At 50.3% G+C, this 21,924-nt stretch overlaps 1 long non-coding RNA gene across 1 annotated transcript; it reads left to right on the top strand.

Annotated features, from left to right (window-relative positions):
• Positions 1 to 2,710: 2,710 nt before the first annotated feature.
• LOC139078259 (uncharacterized) lies at positions 2,711 to 9,670 on the top strand. The gene is made up of 5 exons (XR_011531139.1): positions 2,711 to 3,203; positions 3,427 to 4,662; positions 4,757 to 4,864; positions 8,013 to 8,197; positions 9,519 to 9,670. It is a non-coding gene; the product is annotated as an uncharacterized lncRNA (long non-coding RNA).
• Positions 9,671 to 21,924: the final 12,254 nt, after the last annotated feature.

The following is a 21,924-nucleotide window of genomic DNA, read 5'->3' as shown; positions in this document are numbered from 1 at the left end:
ACAGAGACTGGCGGCTGTGCTGCCCCGGGGCAGCATTACTCACTTTAATCCTCAATTACATGTGCACTGTTGTGTGCTGCTGACAGCTGTGCCACTCGTATTTCAAACCCCTGCAGGGCCCCCCATGGTGGACAGGTTCCGGCAGAGCTTCCAGACCAAGACAGACAGGGAAGAAGGAGCTGGTCACCCACTTCCTCAAAAATTAGTCAATAAAACCCCATGAATAGCAGTGAGCATTATCTGATACAGCGCAGGAAGACGAGAGGATGACGCGAACAGACGGGGCAGGGTCTGCTCTGCAGGGCACAGGTCGCCAGGGGTGGGAATCAACTCGACGGCACTAACTGCAACAACACGGGCACTGGTGCGGCTTGCGTGTCTCTGTTTCATCACAAGGTGAAATCCACGGGTTTAATCTTCCTTATCTGTTTATCCAGAAGAGAGCTCTTGGTGGGATAATAACGCAGACAGACACATCGCCACCTTCATCGCTGTGCTCAGAGCAGCGTCTTAACTGGTCACGGCCTTGTTGCCTTTCTCTAGTGAGAACTGAGGGTAACCATCGCTGTTGTCAGAGGCCCCACATGAAACAGCTCACGGGTGACTATAATTAAACCCGTTTATAATTCTCCCGCCTCCCAAACTTACCCTCCCTCATGAAGATGCTCTGTTAGGCACTGGGCGTCAGTATAAATTAGACTATACAGTTATGTGTAATTACAGGGAAAAATGGGTACTGCGCTGCAAAGATGAGCCCTATTTTGCCGAAGTAAATCCATCTCCATGTCAGGATCCCCGCCCAGGGAGGCAGCATGAAATACAATTATCTTTCTTCTGACTTAATGGAGGCTTATGCTGCTATTTTTCATTACCATAATTTCTCAAGACATATAAACAGATTTTTTTTCCTAATGCAATTACAGTTCTACATACAAGACAGCTTATGTCTAAATGAATACTCAGGCAGAATTAACCGCAAGAGCGCATCATTATAGATGTGGCTGGAAGGTCTGTCTGAAAACATGTGCTCGACTGTCGCCACCCAGGAGCTGAGGATTTTGGCCCCAACCCCCCGAGGGCGGTTCTGCAGCATCTTTTGCTCTTGAAAAGCAAGTTTTGGATAAACTTTGTGACCATTATAGTCGCCTGGTTCCAACTCTGTGCCCTTCTTTTCTGGAACCTTCCAAACGCATCCAGGCCACAGCCATTTATCCTACTTTTAACATTTCTCCTTCACATGCTGATTCGTTTACTCACTGAAAGCTTGACTTTTACAACCTCCTAAATTGCCTCAACTCCAACCCAAACTTGGCCGGAAAATACTTGGACAAAAATGGTTCGGGTGGTATTTCAGCTCTTGAAGGAGAAAAAGCAAAACACAGGAGGAATGATTGTTTTTACTTGTTGCACGGGAGTGCAGGAAACAGAGCAGCATTCCAGCTGTGCCAGGTGGATAGAACCAGATGAGCAACCCGCACAGGCGGCCGCCAAGGAAGTCACGGGAGGAGGAATCGAGGCGCGCAGGTGTCGAGAGAAAGGTCCCCTGGAGGTTAAACCAAGGCGGGAGGGCGGAGTCAGGAGTGACATGAGGTGGCTGATAAGCCCAGTCACCCAGCCAGGACGGTCACGCCGAGAGAGGCCGTCGGGTGACGAGGGACACGGAGGAGGAAGGCTGTGCCAGCCGGGGTGGTTGGGGATGGGCAGGTGCTGGAGAATCAGGAGGTCGGGAGGGCCCCACCCAGGCCCGGCTGAGTCCAGGCTGAGTGACTTCCCAGACTGGGGGACATCTACGCCCCTGAGGCCCCTCCAGTCTCCCAGGCGGACACTGAGCTCCCGATGGGGCCAGGAGCCGCCACCTGCCTGGAGGGGACCTGGGAAACTCAGGCCGAGGCCTCAGACCCAGAGGACAGTGGCGTCTGCTGTGAATTAGGGGAAAGCAACATGACCAGAGGGCGCTTTGCAGACCCTCCGACCCCGTGAGCCTCTGAGCTGGAGGCTTAAGTCCTGACCTGAGACCCCATCCAAGCACCTGCCTGCCGGGAACACACACATGCACACACACGTGCACATGCACACATGCACATGTAGGCACTCACGCGCATGCACACACATGCAGGCACTCACATGCACACGCACACACATGCGCACACATGCACTCACATGCGCATGCACACACGCAGACATCGCCCCTGCCTATGTGGTAGTTCACTAGTTCTACAGGTGTTCGTGGAGCGCTTCTTGCCACGCACCACATTACGTTCCAAGAAAACTCAGATGAGCCGGGTCTCGTTCCTGTGCCGGAAGCTCTGGTCCACTTGGAGGACAACTGGTAAGAGATGCTGTCTCAGGGTGGAAAAATGTAAGGAGACACCTGCAAATCCCAGTCTTTGCACAGTGACCCCTGTCCGCAGTTCCCCACCTGCCTGGAGCCTGAAGGCCACGCCCCCTGCACACAGTAGGCGCCTGCGCACACTAGGACGCGCGAAGACCTTCGTTTTGACAATCCCCTTCCCCCTGCCCCGCCTTCTTCAAAGTTCTGAACCCTCCCTGCCCCCTCTCCTCTCTGGACAGTCTTCCCTGCAGCTTGTTTTAATCACTCTTTGAGTTAAAAGTCAATATTTAATTAACCAAGTAATTACATTCAGCTTATGTTTGAATCTGGGTAATTGTGCATCTGTGCATGTCGGGACCGCCGCCCTCTCGCCCCTGCGTCTGTCCCCTGCCTCTTTCCCACAGGGCCGCCCCCCTGTCCTTTGGGGCGGAGAGCAGAGGCTGCTCCTGAGCAGGACTGAGAAGCGGGGAGGAAGGGCTTCCCCTGGAGGACCCCCGGGGCGCTCCCGGAGCCGGAGGAGTTACTGTCACCTCGTGGTTCCTGGTGAAGGGGATTTCTGACTGCGTCTCGCTCCGTTACAGAACCACGGGAGGGCTGTAATTAAATTAAAGCAGAAGGGCGGGGGACGGGCTGCAGACCACTCACCTTGTGAGGGAGCCCCTCCCAGCTCTGCTCGTCCCACCTGGTGGAGGAGAGAAGGCTCATCGAGCAGCCTGTCCCGTGTGTGGTTTAGTTTCCAGTGAGCAGCTCGCAGGGTGAGGGTGGCACATGGATGATGGCAGCTGGACGGGTGCACAGGGAGTATCTGCCTTCCCCGGACTGAGTTTACTACAGAAATGCGCGAAGCTGGCACAACGGCCATGGCTGAGGGGTGAGTGCTCAGGGGGTATGTGTATATACATGTACAGACATACACATATTTTAATTGAATTTAGTGCTTTTTCCTGAAATCCTGATATAGTTCTAAGTTTCCAAACATATTAGGCGATCCACGAATTGGCTGTGAAATGCCTGGCTTGGAGGAGGAGAGCGTGTCCGTGTGTGTGTCCTGTGTGTGTACATATGTGTGCGTGTCTGTTTGTCTATCTGCCCAGGATGCGACGCCCTTTCGGCCATCCTCCCAAGGACGTGAGCCATGCAGAGCTGCAAGGCTACCCTCAGAGGACACCCACAGTGCCTGGAATCCACGCGCTGGTTTGATTGCCATTTGTGGAGAATTTGTGAAATCTATCTCAATATTTCATCATTCGATGGCCTTATGTTTGAAGGCACCAGGATCAGCCAGTGCTCAGTGGTTTCCTTGTACCCGTTATTAAATACCAAGTGCCCGGGATGTTTCCCAAAGGTTGGGGCAGGGGCTGCTGAGAAACAGAGGGATTACCCTCAATCTCCACTATTTCGGGTATTTCAGGGACCACATTAAACCCCACTGAGTCGGGCAGCTGAACAGTTGTCCCCTTCTCCACTCTCTGCCAGCCCCTCCAGGACCTCGGAGAGCAAGTTTCAGGTTGGTGCTAATGGGTCTCTGTGGCGGCTTCAAGGAAGAGATTGAGGAGAGAGAGAGTTTCAAAGAAATATTATCTAGTTGGAAATTGGTAATATTGTTTTGGTTTTGCTTTCTTAAAATCTTTTTATTTTGAATAATGTAGATTCACAGGAAGTTGCAGAGAACTGTTTGAGGGGTTCCCATCCTCTTCACGCAGTTTCCCTCCACGGTAGCATCTTGCACGTCTAGAGAATGACATTAAAACATCGAAATCGGTATCGGTGCAACCCACGAGTTTATTCAGACGCCGGCAGCTATACATGCACTCTGTGTGCGTGTGTGTTTTTCTATAGTTCTGCGCCATTTTATCCCATGTGTAGCTGTGTGTAACCTCTAATGCACTCCACACACAGAAGTGTTCCATCGCCAAAAGGATCCCTGGTCTCCCCCTTCTAGCCAAGCCCACCGGCCCCTGCTCCCTGGCAGCTCCTCACTGGTTTCCGTTTCTATAATTTTTTTTTTTCAAGAATGCTATAGAAATGGAATCATACGACATGTAATGTTTTGAGATTGGCTTTTTTTCCCACTCAGTATAATTCTCTAGAGCTTCCTCCAAGTTGTTGTGTGTCTCAAGAGTTTCTCCTTCCTACTGTTGGCACGTTCTGCGTTATGGAGGCTCTACAGTTTGTCGAACCATTCTCCCGCTGAAGGACATTGGGGCCATTTCCAGTTTGGAGTAGTTATAAGTAAAGTTGTTGTGAAATTTGATGCACAAATTCATGTGTGAACACACGTCTTCGTTTCTCTGGGATAAATGCCCAAGAGTGCAATTACTGGGTCTATGGTAAGTCCATTCTTAGTTTTAAAAGAAACTGTCCTATGGTTATGGGACAAGATGGTACAGATTCACTTTTGCCTGCTCTCCCCCTCTAATCCAGCTAAACACCCTGGAAATAATTCAACAGGGAATCATAAAGCACTCGGAAAGGTCGGAAGAAGGAAATGAACTGGCTAGGAACCCCATGACTGGAATAAGGACACCTCAGGTGAGTTACCTGGGTTTTCTCTTTACCACCCATATATCCTGCACTGGATTCCGGAGAGGTCTGCCACCCCAAACCACGGATAGACACAAAAGCAAAACAAACCAACCAACCCAAGACCGGGAAAGGGGCAGCCTGGTGGGGACCACACCTAGCGGTAATGATGGGCTGTGTCTGTCAGCAGCAGCATCCCGGCAGAAATCCTGGGGGTGGGCCCATCCCACACCCCACACCCCACACCCGCTTGCAGCATGCAGGCCCTCTGCTCACCCAGGCAGTACCAGAAAACCTGGCATCTCATGACCCTCCACCCAGTAGCAGAGAGTGACTCAGACCTGGTGCCCCCAGCCCTCCATCCAGCAGTAGAAGGTGAACCAGGCCACGGTCTCCCCACCCGTCACCCACAGCAGAGTCACCCAGACCCCACAGCTCCTACTCCCCCACCCACCAGCAGAAGGAGGCCAGATAGGAGTGTCCGTTCCCTGGTGGCATCAGCAGAGATAGAGCGGAGAGCCCACTGGCTGCCTATGTCTGCAAAAAACTTGCTAGGATTTCAATAGAAATTGCATTCAACATATAGACCGATTAGGAAAGAATTGACATTTTCACTGTCTTGAGTCTTCCAATCCATAAGCAAGGCCTTTCCAATTACATAGTTCAATTTCTTTAATTACCAAATTAATATTTGGTAGTTTTTAGCATATAGATCTTATACATGTTTTATTAATTTTATACCTATGTATTTCATTTTATTTGGAGCAATTATAAGCTGTATTGCATTTTTAATTTCAGTTCCCATTTGTTTATTATTAGGATATAGAAACGCAATTGATTTTTGTGTACTGATCTTATATCCTGCAACCTTGGTGAACTCATTAGTTCCAGGAGTCTTTTTGGTAGATTCTTTGGGATTTTCTCTGTAGGAAATCATCATCTGCAAATAAAAACTTTTTTTTTGCTGAGGAAGATTAGCTCCCAGCTAACATCTGTTGCCAATCTTTCTCCACTTTATATATGGGATGCCTGCCACAGCATGGCTGACAAGTGGTGTAGGTCCATGCCCGGGATCCAAACCCACAAACCCAGGCTGCTGAAGCAGAGCACACCAAACTTTTAACCACTACACCATGGGGCCAGACCCCTAAAGAGAATTTTATTTCTCCTGTTTGTATGACTTTTATTTATTTTTCTTGACTTATTGTACTGTCTAGAACTTCCAGTAACAATTTGGATAAAAGTGGTGAAAATGGACATTCTCACCTCCTTCCTGGTCTTAGAGGCAAAGCATTCAATCTTTCATTGTTAGTACCATGTTAAGTAGCTTTTTCGTAGACAGTGTTTATGAGATTGAGGAAGTTACCCCCTCTTCCTGGTTTCTGAGCATCTTTAACATGAATGGTTCTTCTGCATCAATTAAAATGATTTTTCTTTTTCAGTCTGTTGATATAGCAGATTACATTGATTGAGTTTTGAATATCGAACCAGTCTTTCACACTAGAGCAAATCCTGTTTGGACATATTCTATAATTCCTTTATGCATTGATGGATTCAGTTTGTTAATATGTTTGAGAATCCTTGTGTCTAAATTCACGACAGATATTGGTCTATACTTTTCTATTTTTGTACTGTTTTCGTCTGGCTTTGGGAAATACTAGCCTCATAAAATGAGCAGAGAAATGTTTCCTCTTCTGTTTTCTGGAGTAGACTGTGTAGTTTGTGTTCATTTTTTTAAAATGTTAGTTAGATAAAATTCTCCAGTGAAACCATTTGGGCCTGGAGATTCCTTTTTCAGGAGCTTTTTAATTACAAATGCAATTTCTTGAATAGTTGTAGGACTATTCAGTATTTATTTCATCTTGATTGAGTTGGGTAGTTTGTGGTTTTCAAAGAACTGATCCCTTTCCTCCAAGATGTGGAATTGATGCATGTCGAGTTGTTCATAGCACTCCCTCACTATGCCTTTAATGGCTATGTAATCTGTAGCGACAGCCTCTGTTTTATTCCTAGAGTTGGTGATTTGTTTCTTCTCTTTTTTTATCTTTGTCAGTCTTACTAGAAACTTACCAATTTTATCCGTCTTTTCAAAGAAGCTGTTCTTTGTTTCATTGATTTTCTCTATTGTCCTTCTGTTTTCAATGTCATTGAGTCCTGCTCTTATCTTTATTACTTCCTTCCCTCTGCTCACTTTGGGTTTGCTTTGCTCTTTTCTGGTTTTTTGAGGTAGAAACTTAGGTTATCGATTTGAGATCTTTCCTTTTTTCCAACGTGAAACACTCAGTACTCTAAATTTCTCTCTCAGCGTGATTTTAGCGGCACCTCACAAATTTCGATGTGTTGTATTTTCATTTTCACTCAATTCGGTGTATTTTTAAAATTTCCCTTGACTCATGGGTTATACAGAAGTGTGCTAACGTGCACATGTTTGAAGATTTTCCTGTTGTCTTTCTGTTGCTCATTTCTGGTTGGATTCCGTTATTGAGAAAGAATATATCCTGTGATTTGAATTCTAAATTTGTTAAGTTTGCTTTATGAAGCAGGATATGGTCTCTCTTGGTGAATGTCCCATGTGAGCTTGGAAAGAATGTGTATTCTGTTGTTGTTGACGAAGTAGTCTATTAATGTCAATTAGATCCGCTTGATTTATGGTGCTGTTCGGCTTAACTATGCCCTTACTGATTTTCTGTCTGCTGGGTATGTCAGTTACCGATAGAGGGTATCAGATGCTGATGTGTTAGCTGTTGAAGTCTCCAGCTATAATTGCGGATTTATCTGTGTCTCCTTTCAACGCTATCAGGTTTTGCTTCCTGTAATTTGAAGCTCTGTTGTTTGGTGCACACACATTTAGCACCGCTGTGTCTTCTTGGTGGATTGACCCTTTTATCAGTATATATTGTCCATTATGGTCCCTAGTAATTTTCTTTGCTCTGAAGTCTACTTAATCTGATATTAATGTAGCCATTCCTGCTTTTATTAAATTAATGTTTGCATGACACAACTTTATCCATTCTTTTTCTTTCAGCCTAACCCTGTCGTTACATTTGAAGTGAGTTTCTTGCACACAACATGTAATTAGGTTTTTTTTTAAACATTGGCCCTGAGCTAATATCTGTTGCCAATCTTTTCTTTTTTCTTCTTCTTCTTCTCCCCAAAGGCCCCCAGCACATAGCTGTATATTCTAGTTCTGAGTGCCTCTGGCTATGCTACATGGACGCCACCTCAGCATGGCCTGATGAACGGTGCCATGTCCACGCCCAGGATCCGAACTGGCGAAACCCTGGGCCGCCGAAGTGGAGCGCTCGAACTTAACCACTCAGCCACGGGGCCGGCCCCAATCAGGTTGCATTTTTTAATCCCCTCTGCCAATCTTTCTCTTTTAATTGGTATAGTTAGACCATTGACATTTTAAAGTAATTATTAACAAGTTAGGATTAAAGATTGCTATTTTATTTATTATTATTTTCTATGTATTCCCTCTGGGTTTTTTTTCTTGAGGAAGATTGTTGCTGAGCTAACATCTATGCCAGTCTTCCTCTATTTTGTATGTGGGATGCCGCCACAACATGGCTTGATGAGCGGTGTGCAGGTCCGTACCCAAGATCTGAACCTGCGAACCCCAGGCCACCAAAGTGGAGTGCGCGAACTTAACCGCTATGCCACTGGGCTGGCCCCTATTCCTCTGTTTCTTTTTTCTTGCCTTCCTGTGGTTTTTGAGTGTTTTTTAGAATTCCATTTTGGCTTATTTACAATGTTTTAGGGTATATTGTCATATATTTTTCTCAGTGGTTCTTAGTATTACAGCATACATACACACAGCATCACGGCGCATTGCTATCAATGTTTTAACACTCACAGTGAAGTATTGAAATCTTCTCGACGCTGAAGTCCCCTTATCCTTCTCATTTTTAAAATATAATTGTCTGGAGCCAGCCCCATGGCCGAGTGCTTAAGTTCTCGCGCTCCGCTCCCGCGGCCCAGAGTTTCACCACTCTGGATCCTGGGTGTGGACATGGCATCCCACATACACAACCAGAAGGACCTACAGCTAGAATACACAACTATGTGCTGGGGGGCTTCGGGGAGAAGAAGAAGAAGAAAAAGAAAGAAGATTGGCAACAGATGTTAGCTCAGGTGCCAATCTAAAAAAATTTTTAAAAAATGCAATTGTCGGAAGAGTTTCCTTTCACTCCTTGAGCACCAGGTCACATGACATGGTATTTGCTGCAACAATCACAGATGATTTAAGAGACTCAGGAAGTGCAGAACAGTCTATCATACATATGCCTATTTTGGCCCATCCCAGTATTCTTTTTTCCTTTCTGAAGTTGCAGGAATCCTTCCGCTGCTGGTTTCTTTCTGCCTACACAGTTCCAGTGGAAGTGAGTTTCTGGTAGACGGTGTACCATGGGGGCGTGTCTTTAAATCCGCTCCGCCAGCCTCCGTGTTTCACCTGGTGTGTTTACGCCGTCTACACTTAGTGTCATTATTGAAACGTTAGAGTTTAAGTCTGCCATTTTGTTTTTGTCTGTTCTTCTGGTTTTCCTTTCCTTTTTTTGGTCTCCCTGTGGGTTACTTGGACAATTATTAGTGTTCCATTTTGATTCGTCTCTGGAGTTTTTAAGTGCACGTCTTTGTGTGGATTTTTTGGTGCTTGTTCTAGGCGTGTGCAGCACACGGCCCGGTCTGCTGGGGTCATCACATTGCCGGTCTGAGTGGCGAGACCCTGCCTCAGAGGATCCGGTGAGAAACTACAAGCAGAGTGCACAACACAGCAGATGGCAGTCACTAAATAATAATAACGACAACAGCCAACCCTTCTTGAGCGTTTATTACCTGCCAGGTGCTGTCCTAGCAGCTCCTATGTGTTACACTCACTTCATCATTGCAACAAGCCAATGAGGAGGGTGCCATTATTGTACTCAGTACACAGACCAAGGTCCTGAGGCACAGGGCACATGGTAACCTCCCCAGCATCGCCGGGCTGGGAGCCCAGGGACTAAGAACAGAGGGGGCCCTTACTGGCCCCAGGCCCCACAGGGCCGGGAGCAGGTGAGTTGCCGGAGCCGGGTGGAGCTGGAGCTGTAGGAGGGGCTGCCCATGAGGAGCTGAGGCCACAGGAAGAGGACACAGCCACTGCCTCGTCATAACACAGCAAGGGTGGCATCTGCCAACCCCTCTCTCCTCCTGTCTCATCTGCGGCTGCCTCCTCCTCCTCCTGTGGGTCAAGCACAGAAAGCACAGGACAGGGAGCCAGGGTGGCCCAGCTGCGGAAGTGGGACCCTCCTAATGCACCAGGCAGCTGAGGAGATGGGGGCTCGAAGAGCAGGGCTGACACCCCAAGGCCCTGCTGCGATCTTCCAGTGGTGCCCCTGCTGTTAGAGATCTGGCTCAGAGAACTCAGAGGGCCAACCCCTCCTTGGTGATCCGAGGAGGGTGACGGGGGAGGGCGTCACTGACGGAGGGCTCTGAGCCTCCAGACCCAGGTGATGGCACAGCCCTGCCAAGCCCAGCGTCCCTCACTCTGCAGAACTCAGAGCACCTTAGCAAAATCCTCATTCCTTTATGTATCTGAGTATTTATTTGGCACTGACTATGTACCAGGCACTGTACAAGGTGCTGGGGACCGAGTGAATAACACAGGCCCACTTCCTACCCTCATGGAGCTGACCCTCCAGCGGGGAACTGGGCAATAAATAAGATAATTGCAGGTTATAGTAGGGATTAGGAGGGAAACAGATTTAAGGAAGAGCAAGTGCAAACTCCCTGGGGCAGGAACTAGCTTGACTTATCCAAGCAACAGACAGAAGCCAGTGGGGCTGGAGAGTAAGTGAGAGGAAGGGGGAGAGGTGGGCAGGGGCTGGGTCACACGGGCCTGTGGGCCTTGTAAGGAGTTTGTGTTGTGTTCCCTGAGCCCTGAGAAGCCAACAGAGGGTCTGTGCAGGTGAGGGACAGCACTAAGACGGAGGTGAGATGAGCGCCTTGCCCTTATACAGCCGGGAGTGACTGCCCCTCAATTCTGTGCCCTGAGCGCATCGCTGGTTTCCTCCTAGTCCGAGCCCTGCTGAGTGATATGACTGGGTTCGAATTTTAGGAAGATCCCTCTGGCTGCCCTGGGGAGAAGGGAGGATGGAGGCAGCAGGTTGGTGGGGAAGCGGGGAGACCCCTTAGGCAGCTGTTGCAATCCCCAGGATTTAAGACTATCAAGAATGATGGTTATGGGGTCCACTGACAAGGGGCCCTCCTGCATAGCCCCACTGGATGCAGTTCTTACAACTCGTGTCTCCCTGGTTCAGTCACGGGGAAACTGAGGTGCGTCCGAGCTGGGGAGGGAGGGAGCCAGGACTGAAACACTCGGGGACTCGTCCAGCAGAAAGGGGACCCCGTGCCTGGCCCCACCGTCCAGACCCCTCCCTGAACCACGTGCGGCTCTGAGCCGGGGCCGCATCCCCTCCCCTCCACGTCCCCCCGGGGCTGGCGGAGAAGACAGACCTAGAAATGTCTCCCCCAGATCGGCCGCTTCCTTCCCTTTCTCTGGGGGCGATTTGTCTGCTGAGTTGGGTGGTGGCTCAGAGACAGGCTGACTCTCTGACTTGAGTCTTGGGCTGCCAGCAACACGTCCTGCTGTGTCCAGGGAGGGAATTCTGTCTGCAGAAGTGATTTCAAAAGCCTTTTCTCTCAGTCTATTGACTGAGCAAATTGCAAATATTTTTCTTTTGACTTCGGCAGAGTTAAGTTTTTGCTCTGCAACAGCTCCAACGGTTCAAAGGAACTCTCATTGTTGGTGCGGAAGACGCCATACAGACCGTAGTCTGAGCGCTGGCGGGGGCCTCCCGTTGGGTAAATATCCACCTGATTCTTTCCTGTAGATCTGTGAATGTAGAGGCCACGGGAAAAGAAAGAAAACAACAAAACACAACCCCTGCATTCTCAAAGAAGGAAGGGATCATCAAGACAAGCCCCCTCCAGCCCCGGCTTTGCCTGCTCTCCACAACTGTTTTCTCTCTGCGGGGTAGAAGTTCAGTGTTTCTGTCACACCTCCGCCTGAAAGGCAGTTTTCAGAGGGACTGTCTTTGCATGTGCAAAAGCCCTGGGGTACATCCAAGAAGGCAGGTGTGGCTGGAGCATAGTGAGCCTGGGGAAGGGCGGTGAGCATGAGAGTGGAGAGACAGGAGACAGATCCTGGAGGCTTTTGTGTGGTAACAAGTGCCAGCTGTTGATCGAGTGAGCGGTGGGCCTTTAGCCTCTGTCCACAGTCAAAGGAGAACAGAATTTGGAATATTATTGCTGGCAGAAAAATATTCAGGTTTTCTTGTTAAGACGTTGCAATCAACTCTTAAATTGTGGTGATGATACAATTGCAAATCTGTAGCCTATTTGAATTCATTTTAGAAACATGAGTCAGTGTTTTAGCCGCCAAGAATAGGTGATTAGCGCAAAGCCAAGGTGCTCCTCATAGGACAATGTGTGTTAATGATCCTGCGCACAGATGTTTTCCAGGCAGTTCTCAAAAAGAACTCACAGCCAGGACTCATTCAGAGCTGTGGGCTTGCATGGACCGTTTGGCATATACAAGCATGGTCCCATTCAGAACAGGCCACATGGGGCCACTGGGGGACATTTCCAGATCGTGGAGACTCTGGCGGGAGTTTTGCTTCCAGGCGGACTTGAGCTTAGGGAGGGTGGCGGCACCAAGTTAAGCCGGCCCCGTGGTGGCCGTGGTGAGGTTAATTCTGAGGGAAAGACACATGGGGGAGGGCTTTTAAAAGAGAGGAGGGACATGGCCTGTCTTAGATTCCAACCAGCTCCCTCCGTCTTCACGTGGAGGAAGGGCTGTCAGGGGCGAGGGCGGAGGAGCGAGAGCCTGGAGGAAGCCAGTGTCCTAATCGGGCGAGAGATGAAGGCACCCGGCCAGAGCGCGACAGTGGCGAGCAGGGGACCGACTTGGCATGTGGTTGGGGGACTGAAGTCCAGAGACAGAGCAAGGCAACCCTTAGGATTTTTCCCCGAAACACCAGGTGGGTGATTGAGCATCAGAACTTCTGTCTTGGGATCAACAAGTGTTTGCTGGAGAATCTGTGGTTGAAATAAGTGAAATGTTGGGCTTGGGTTATAATTTTGCATCGATGATTCTTGATGGAAACCAACAGAATAGGCTGGGTTAAGAAAGGGAGCTATGGGTGTGATGAGGACGGGGAGAGCCGAGCAAGGAAAATCTTGGAAGGTGGAAAGCACATCTGTGCGTGTGTGGATATTTAGACACAATAGGTTTTTATGTATATCCACTTATACGTGTAGATTATATGTATATATAGGAAGCGGCAGCACCAAGATTTGAACCCAGAGCCCCTGTTCTTCACGACGGCACCGTTTAACCAGTCTCCTGGCAGAGGATGTTGACTTGTTCCAATCTGAAAGGTTATTTTTCACTGTTGTAAGTAACGTTGCTGGGAATGTCTGTACACACACCCGCGCACCCTCAGGGAGTGGATGCATCTCAGAGCCCCACGTCTGTGGTGTCCAGCATCCCCCAGCCAGCAGCCCATCCTCCAGCTCAGTGCCGGGAGCCTTTCCTGTTGCAAAGAGCCAGGACTGCCTCTGCAGCAGCTCAACTGGCCTTGAAAGGCGGCCAAGCTCCTTCCAGGAGAGGGGCCCTCTTCATAGAGGAGTGAGGACCTTCTGCCTAGACCCACGTTAACAATGCTCATCCCCAAGCTTCAACACATTTCCTCACCACTGATACAGCCGGCATGTGGAGGTGGGGTCTGGAAAAAAATCTCTCGTCTTCTATTTCCTGGCAGTTCTCTGGGCTGGAGACTTCCGGACTAAGATCATTCCAGGCTTCCTCCAGTCCCGGGGCAGGTGAACAGCTGTCCCGAGAATCTGGGGCTGGCGGGGAGGGCTGGCTGAGATGATGCGCGGGCAGAGCGGTGGGTCCTCCCCCAGCTGCAAGGGAGGGGGGAGAGCCTGGGACGGTCTCCCTTTCTCTGCAGAGTGAGGAGCACGGGGAGGACCTGGTTTGCGTTGTGTCCTTGGGCAGCAAGGCTATGGCGGTGGGGCTCTTTCAGGGGCACCTGTGGACAGGTGTTACTGGCTGGATCCAACCCAGACAAATCTCTGGGGGCCAGGTCTTGGGCAGGCTCTGCGACCCTCAGCTGAATAATCCATGGCCCTTGCCCGTGGAGCACCAGTGCAGCTCAGGGGTCCCCCCCATGAGCCACGCACAGCCAATCCCACTGACTCTACAGTAACCAGGGCCATCGCTACTCTCAAGATTTGTCTGAACCAGACTTCGTATGTTTATGCTTAAATAATTTCATTTTAAAATGCATGTTGTATCCTGACTGTGACTAGGAAACCCATATTCACCGAAATAAGTAGAAGGTGGTTGTGAAACGAAGTACGGTGAAAACATTTACTAATCCTCAGCGAGTTCCCGCCTCCTGTGACGACTGATGGGCCTTTACTTACGAGAACGGGTAGATGGGGCGTCAGCGGGGATGGCACCTCCCGGACACTCTCCCTGGCCTGGTCCGCAGGATGGACACTGGGACGGGGAAGGGCTCTCTCAGGCGTGAGTTGCGAGCTTTGAAAGTTGGGGCCCTGCTAACATGGACAGCGCACAGCGGGGGCTCTGGTGTCTAAGGCCTGAGGAGACAGACCCCAAACCCCAGAATATTGGGCGCTGCTTCTCCATCACCCGTGTTCCTGAGTGCCCACCCCAGGCCAACATAAGGTGCCTTTTAAAGGTCCCCTCAGATTGCCTAGGTGTCCCCCAACTAGATTTGATTCTGAGAACAGTGGAAAGCCACTGACGTGTCCTGAGCAGGCGAATGACATCTGCTTCGTGTTTTCAAAGACCCACCCTGGCTGCAGCTGGAAAGGAGGTGGCCCAGGGACAGGAGCAGACCAGCCATCCAGCGGAGACGGCGGTGGCGCGGAGCAGGTTGGGGGAGTGCAGGCAGAGAGGGTGGCTGCGGCAGGTCACGTTTTGAAGGTCGGCCCGGGAGGACTCGCTGATGGATGGCAGGTGGGAGGTGAGGGAAGGAGAGCCAGGATGATGCCTGGGCTTCGGGCTGCGCTGTCGGGCAGATGGTGGTGCCGTTCAAGAGATGGGAGGCTGGGGAGGAGGAGCAGATCGGGGAGGTGGCGGACAGTGGACATTAAGCTGCTTTGCAGATGTGGTCCAGGCCAGTGGCTGGTCAACCGGCTCTGTGTGTGGCTGCCTCCCCAAACTTGGAAACGCACCTTATAGACGACACTTTATTGAACAGGAATCCTGCGGCTGAGGACAGGGCGTTATTGAATGACAGGGGAAATAGTCAGGAGAGGACAACTTCAGGAGGAGCTTCTCAGAGAGGAAATGGAAGCGACCAGTGCTTGCTGAGTGCCAGCGGTCATACCCAGGACCCACCCACCCTTTCCTTCGGGTACCTCCCTCCACCCAAGATGACCATATCAGCATTTTCTCCCAGAAGCTTCTGCAACCAGAGCCAGCGGAAGGCAGAGGGAAGAAAAGTACTGAATGACTTTGCAGATTTTTCCGTCCAGTGCGATTCCATTAATGCCATTCCAGGCCTGCCTCCTGGATGCCTGCCTGATTGATTCGGGGTCTAGGAACCAATTTCGAAATTTGGCTTTTCACAGCTAAAACCGGCAATAACATTTTACCCTGTTTGTAACGAGCAAGAGCCAGGAATGGTCCCCCTTTGCCGCGATGGTGAGGAAATCTCATCTGAGAAGCAGGTCCCGGCCCCCGGGGCAATTATTCTGGATCGAGTGACAGGCCCGGCAGTAGCCGCCAGCTGCCAACAGCGAGCTCCTTCCAGCACAAGGAGGGGAATCAAAGGCAATCGCTCGGGAAACGACCAAGTCCCTCTGCCCAGACGTGGCCTCTGATGGCTGCTGTTTGTCCCCCAGGCCTTTCTTCCACCCCCCTTTGGGGGACAGAGTTGTTCTGGGACCGTTGATCTGATGGGCAAGCCTCCTGTGGCCGTTAACAGGTGTTGCCGGGGGCGAGCAGCTCACATTCTGATCCAGTGACATTGTGGGTATTCCAGGGACACTCAGGGCCAGACCAGGGCTGCCACGTGAATTCCAGCCTGGGACGGGGACACCAATGGCTGGAGGACCGTGCAGGACACAGGTGCAGGACATCTGCTCCCTGCCGCCGGTCTGGGTCAAGGCCCAGACTGCAGCCTCGCCTCCTCCGGTGGACACCCGTGGGTCTCCTTGGGAACCGTCTCCAGGCCGCACAAGAGTGTTACATCTGCAGGATGGTTCATCGGGTCCCTTCAGCGGGAGCCTGAGGTTGCACCCTCAGCGTCTTCAGGAGACTGGGGGTAACGTGAATCAGAGAGGTGGGCAGTGGGGCCTGTGACGGACTGACAAGGATGTGCCCAGTCCAAAGTGGCCCTCGCCACACACCTCCCGCCACTGTCCGCACGTGGAAAGAGGGACAAAGAGACGAGTCTTCTGACTTTTCCAGCAGAACCAGAAGTTTGCTTTCATGCAAAATCTCTCAATTAAAAAACAGGACAGCAAATTTTAAAAATTATATATATTACATTATATATAATTTTTAAATTTTTTATTTTAAAATTTAATTTTTTTATAATTTTTAATTATATATAATTTTTATAATTTTTTATTTTATACATGTAAATTTTTTGACACCTGGGGTGGGGCCCAAAACAAACCAGTCTGTAGAAAAGATTCATGTAATAGCCCGTCAGCCTGTGCCTGCTGTGTCACACTCCACTTGTGAGCTGCAACATCAAAAGTTCTAAAATGCGGAAACATGCTAAGTGCTGACTCCCTGCCTGGCTTGGACCACACACAGGCTTTACGGGTATCTTCTCAATCACGATTCAGGACGCCCTCAGACGGGGCGACCCTGTGAGTCCCCTGATGTTGCAGATGAGGCAATGCAGCTGAGTCCTTTGCACAAGGTCACCCAGACAGAAGCAGGTCAGGATCCAAGCCCGGGACCTCCACCATCCCATGCTCTGACTTCCCAGCATCCTGAGTTTGGTGACTTAGAAGATTCTGGAATTGCCCTAGAATTTTACAGTTAAAAGAAAGCTTGGACCTAAAGTAAGCCAGGCCATGTGTATCTGTAGATGAGGAAAAGGAAGGGATTTACCGAAGACTGAAAACTGTTGGTGGCAGAGGGGGTCCTGCCTCTGCAGGTCCAAACCCGAGGGCGGGCCTGGTGGTTCAGCCTAGAGCACGTTTCATTCATTCTACCTAGAGATGGAGAGAGAGGTAGAGACGGAGACGGAGATGGAGATGGAGGTAGACATAGAGATAGAGATAAAAATGAGAGAGAATGAAAGATACAGCTGATTCTCTATAAGAAATAAAAGAGGTAAGAAAGAAGATGCTCAGGGGAAGGGGCAGGGCCTGGGGGTGGGGGGTCCCTCTCAGCCTGCTCAGCCTGCCTCCCTGCCGGGACACCCCTGGGGTCCCTCTCTTCAGTCCAGGGGAGAGAAGGAAACACAGCTTAGGGACCCCTGGGCTGGGGAGTCCCCTGCGAAGTTCAGACAGGTCAAGGTAAAACGTAGCCGGTGAAGCTTGGGCCGAAGGTGTGTTTCCTGCATTTCTGGGCCACCAGGAGTCAACCAGCTGGAGCTGCCTTCGTCTCTTTAACTCGTCTGGCTGGTTGGCCGAGTGGTGGCAAACACACAGGCCTGGAGAGGTCTGGCTCAGAGCCGGAGGGTCAGGCCCAGGGTAAGCCACCTGGTCTTCCCATTTTTCTAGAACTATGTGGCCCTCTTAGTCTACCTTAATTTCCCAAAATTTGAGAAAGACACGGGAACAAGACATATTTTAGTACCCTCTAAAATCTACAAGAGGAACTCTAGCAACCCAAGCATAACGATGACAGTCACTGTTACCCAGCCTCAGAGTGGAGGGGGCAGTAGGGAGAGGTGGAGACTGCGGTGAACTGAAGGGCCCACAACCATCCAAAGGCCTGACAGCTTCTCAGCTGACTGTGGCTGCTCATCTCTTCAAGAGAAGGCAAAGGCCCAGATCTTTATGCAAAATCTCCTCATTTTCAAAATATGGGCAAGTAATTCCCATTTTTAAAGCATTGTAAAGACACAACAAAAATACTTCTTTGAGCCTGGGGGCTGTCCGTGACCTCTTGTTTAGTGTTCAAAGTCACCTGTGGTCACTGCACTGAGAGCAGGTCCTTGCCCAAGGGCCTCCACTGGCACATTCGGGCTCTCCTCTCCACAGTGTGCCGCTCCTCAGGTAGAGACATGGGTGGGGAGCTCACGGCCATCTTCTTCTTTTTTTTGGTGAGGAAGATTGGCCCTGAGCTAACATCTGTGCCAATCTTCCTCTATTCTCTATGTGGGATGCTGCCACAACATGGCTTAATGAGCAGTACATAGGTCCATGCCCGGGATCCAAACCCACAAACCCCAGGCCACTGAAGCAGAGCGCACAAACTCAGTCACTACACTACCGGGCTGGCCTGCCATCTTCATTCTTACCCAGATTTACTTGAGTCCAGGCAGTTTTCTTTCTCCTCTCTGACCCCTCCCCCAATATTCTTAACTACATGAATAATACAATTGTACTTTAAATATTTAAATAACACAAAGTCCTTCATTTGCCACCAACCACTCATTCCTCACCCCAGGGGCTAGTGTCACTTTCAGGTTGATATGTTCTCTGAAAACATTCTCCCCCCATTTACTTAGAGACATGAATGTATATATATATGTATATGTGTGTGTGTGTATATATATATATATACATATATATATTAGAGGAGTATGTAGGATATACATGTGCTGAGAAGGAAAACAAAGCAGATGAATCAGTAAACAGCCACGGATGCTCTCTTTTATGGTGGGATCAGGGAGGGCTCTGTGAGGAGGTGACATCTGCAGAGACCAAAGTAAGAGAATTGAGTCACACAGATAATGAAGAATAACAGTCCAGGTGGAGGGACCAGTAGATGCAAAGGCCCTGAGGCAGGAGCAGTTTCAATGAGTTTGAGAAGCAGCAAGGAGGCCCATGTGTCTGGAGCAGAGTGAGCAAGGTAGGGGGAGTGGTTGGAGTAGGGGCTGGAGAGAGGATGGAGCTGGGGTGGTCAGATCATATAAGGCCTTATAGGCCATCGTGAAGACTTTGGCTTTTATTCTGTGCAAGAAGGTAGGTCACTAGAGGATTTCGAGTGATGAAATATGATAATCCAGCTTAAAGCATTGAAAGGACCACTGGCTGCCAAGTGAGATGCCCAGGGTGGGGGCCCAGGGTGGACACTGGAAGACCAATAGGGAGACTTGTTACAGTCCAGGCGAGAGACGACACTGACTGGACACAGACTGGAGTTGAGACCCTGGGTTTACTGACTCCGGCTTCACTATTCTCACTGTTCCAGCCCCTTCCCTCTACTTCCCCAGGAGTTCCGGCCATCACATACTCTGATTATTTACCTATAACTAGAAACAAAACAAACACACCAGGACAGCGTCTCCTTAGTTATCCTTCCAAGGCCGCACCTTCTCAGAGGGGAGGCGCTGCCTGAATTTGGTCTGAAGGGGGCACTGTCTGCACCTGCTCCCCGCTGCTGCCGGCCTCCTGGACTGCCGTCTCTGGACTGGAAAATTGAGGCTTCCTCTTTGAATCTTCAAGGTGCCAGACACACTCTAAGTCGCGGTCAGTGCTGTTTGCTCTCACCCCGGGGTACCGGGCCCTCCAGCCTCCTCCAAGCGCACGGCAGGTCCCACCATAGAACACGGTGCGCCAGCCGGCAAGCGTCATTTCACTATTTGTTCTTTACAGTCTTAAACAAAAACATATATAGCTAGCACAACAGATCTATGATTTGGTAGACAATATTGCTTGGCTTGAGGCTAAAATGTAAAAGAATGGGTCCATTTCTAGAATATTAAATAGTCGTGCAGGTGGGGGGCTGAGCTGGCCCAGAGCAGCAGTCGTGAGGGGCGTGCAAACGGGGGCCCCTTGGGAAACGCTGCCTTTTCTGCAGGCAGGGTGGTTCGGGCGGTGGAGTTTCGGCCCCATCGTGGGGCTGCAAGTGGGCCCTCCAGAGTCACAGAGAAAGGTGTCAGGGTGACCTCACCCTGGCCCAGCATGGTGGAAAGGTTTGGTCATGGAAGGAAATTGGGTCTGTTTGTCTCCACGCGTCCCTGGGCTAGTGTTGGAGAAAATAAGTTTTACTTGGCTGGCCTGGATTCATTTAAAATATTTAAAACTGGCTTCTTTCGCTCTTCGTGGCAATGTCCTCAGGTTCCTACCTCCCCTCCCAGCTGCCCGTCCGCATCGGGGTTGGGCTGTGGGAGGGGGATTAGATCACATATTTTTGTGCTAAAGGCGTTGATATATAAAGCTTGGTAATCACAGTGTTTTTAATAAATCCGGTTAGTGTCCCAAGGGGAGGCTTAGGGTGTGCTATTTATGCACAAACGCCTCTATCATTTAAGAGGCTTGTTAAAAATTGTGCTTTAAGAGCAGATTAACAAAGCTTCCACAGCTGCACACTTGGGCAGGCGTGAGCGCACCGAACCAGCAGACGCGCGGAGAGGGAGCCGGCGGGCAAGCACACCCAACAGCTAATTGCCTCCAAAATTACTAGGATGGAAAAGTAAATGCTTTAAGACCCTGGTTTTGAGCAGATTAAAAATAAGAAACGGTTCTGCAGGCCATTTGGTTTCTGCCAACACAGCATTCCGGGCTGCTGACCACGGGGGATTTACCCACCAGGTGGTGGCCTCCTTTCCAGGAGAAGGGTCTGACACGTCGGGTGGGTGGCCAGCTTTGTGCTGTTCACCACTAAGGGACAGGAGAGCCGATTCAGCCTCGGCGATGACCTGGCAAAGCCTCTGGCAACGGCAATTGCCTCTGGCGTCCGAGGACCCCATCGGCTGGCTCTGCAAAGCTTTTCCTTCAAAAGCAGCCTCTGATGCTCCGCTGGGAGGGACCCAGTCTAGGCCCTAAGACCTGGCTGTTTTCCTTCCTGACTTACCGTATCTGGACCGTGCTCTCCAAGCCCCCAGCGCCCCTCACAGCAGTAAAAACAGAACACGAGACTAAGGCTGTCTCAGATAATAAGTGACACGGAGACGTGAGCAACAGGCTGATGGGGACAGAAGGGGCATGGGGGAGGCGGTTTATCTCAGATCAGATGCTCAGGGAAGGTTTCCCCCAGGAGGTGACATTTGGGAAGAGACCCGTCTGAACTTAGGGACTCAGTTACGTGATATCTGGGGAGACTCTTCTGGGCAGCGGGACCAGTGGGGGGCAAGGCCCTGAGGCTGGATGAGCTTGGTGTGTTTGAAGTGAAAAGGGCCTCACGCGGCCGAAGTGAAGCAGGCAGGGGCTTGATCCTGCACGACCTTGTAGACCTGCATGAGGAGCCTGAACTTGACCTTGAAGGCTATGAAGGAGGCATTAAGGAATTTTTAGTGAGGAGGTGACACGGGCTGATGTCCACATTAGAACTCTGCCCCTCCTGTGACCTGGGAGATGGAGGGCGCCGGGGGAAGTGGGGAGGCCGTCCTTGCCAGAGGTAGTGAGGGGCACCTCTTCCTCGTACGGGGAATGGCTAGCTCTCCTTCCTGAGCCCCAGCTACGGGTGAGGCGTTCTTCCATGTCCCCCTCTCAAATCACCTTATTTGTGATTTGTGAAATCACTACCCTCTGAGATAGGTACTCCTGCTATCTCCATTTAACAGAAGAGGGGACAGACAAGGAGTAATTTGCCCAAAATCTCTCAGTGAGTAAGTGTCACTGTCAGGATTGGACCCAAGGTCATTTTGCTGTCCTGTCCTCAGGGAGCCACAGCCAGCAGAAACCCAAGCACTGAGGATCCCTCTAATTCAGCATTCAGGACCCAGGCATGGCTTTCCCCATCCTGGGTGCAGGAAAAGAGCCAGGAGCTGGTTGCTAAGCAATCTCCTTGTTCCCAGTGAATCATGGGGGCAGAAGGCAGAGCAAAGTCATTGATGGCCCCGGTTATCACATGATCAGGACCTGAGCAACCAGAGCATCCTATTCTCCAAATTACACTGACTGGCTCAGGGTTGCAC

The sequence above is a fragment of the Equus przewalskii genome, chromosome 21 (assembly GCF_037783145.1).
Source record: "Equus przewalskii isolate Varuska chromosome 21, EquPr2, whole genome shotgun sequence".
In the NCBI taxonomy this organism is placed as follows: Eukaryota; Metazoa; Chordata; class Mammalia; order Perissodactyla; family Equidae; genus Equus; species Equus przewalskii.
The sequence above is the reverse complement of the archived record's forward strand: the minus strand, read 5'-3'. Positions and strand labels throughout refer to the sequence as shown.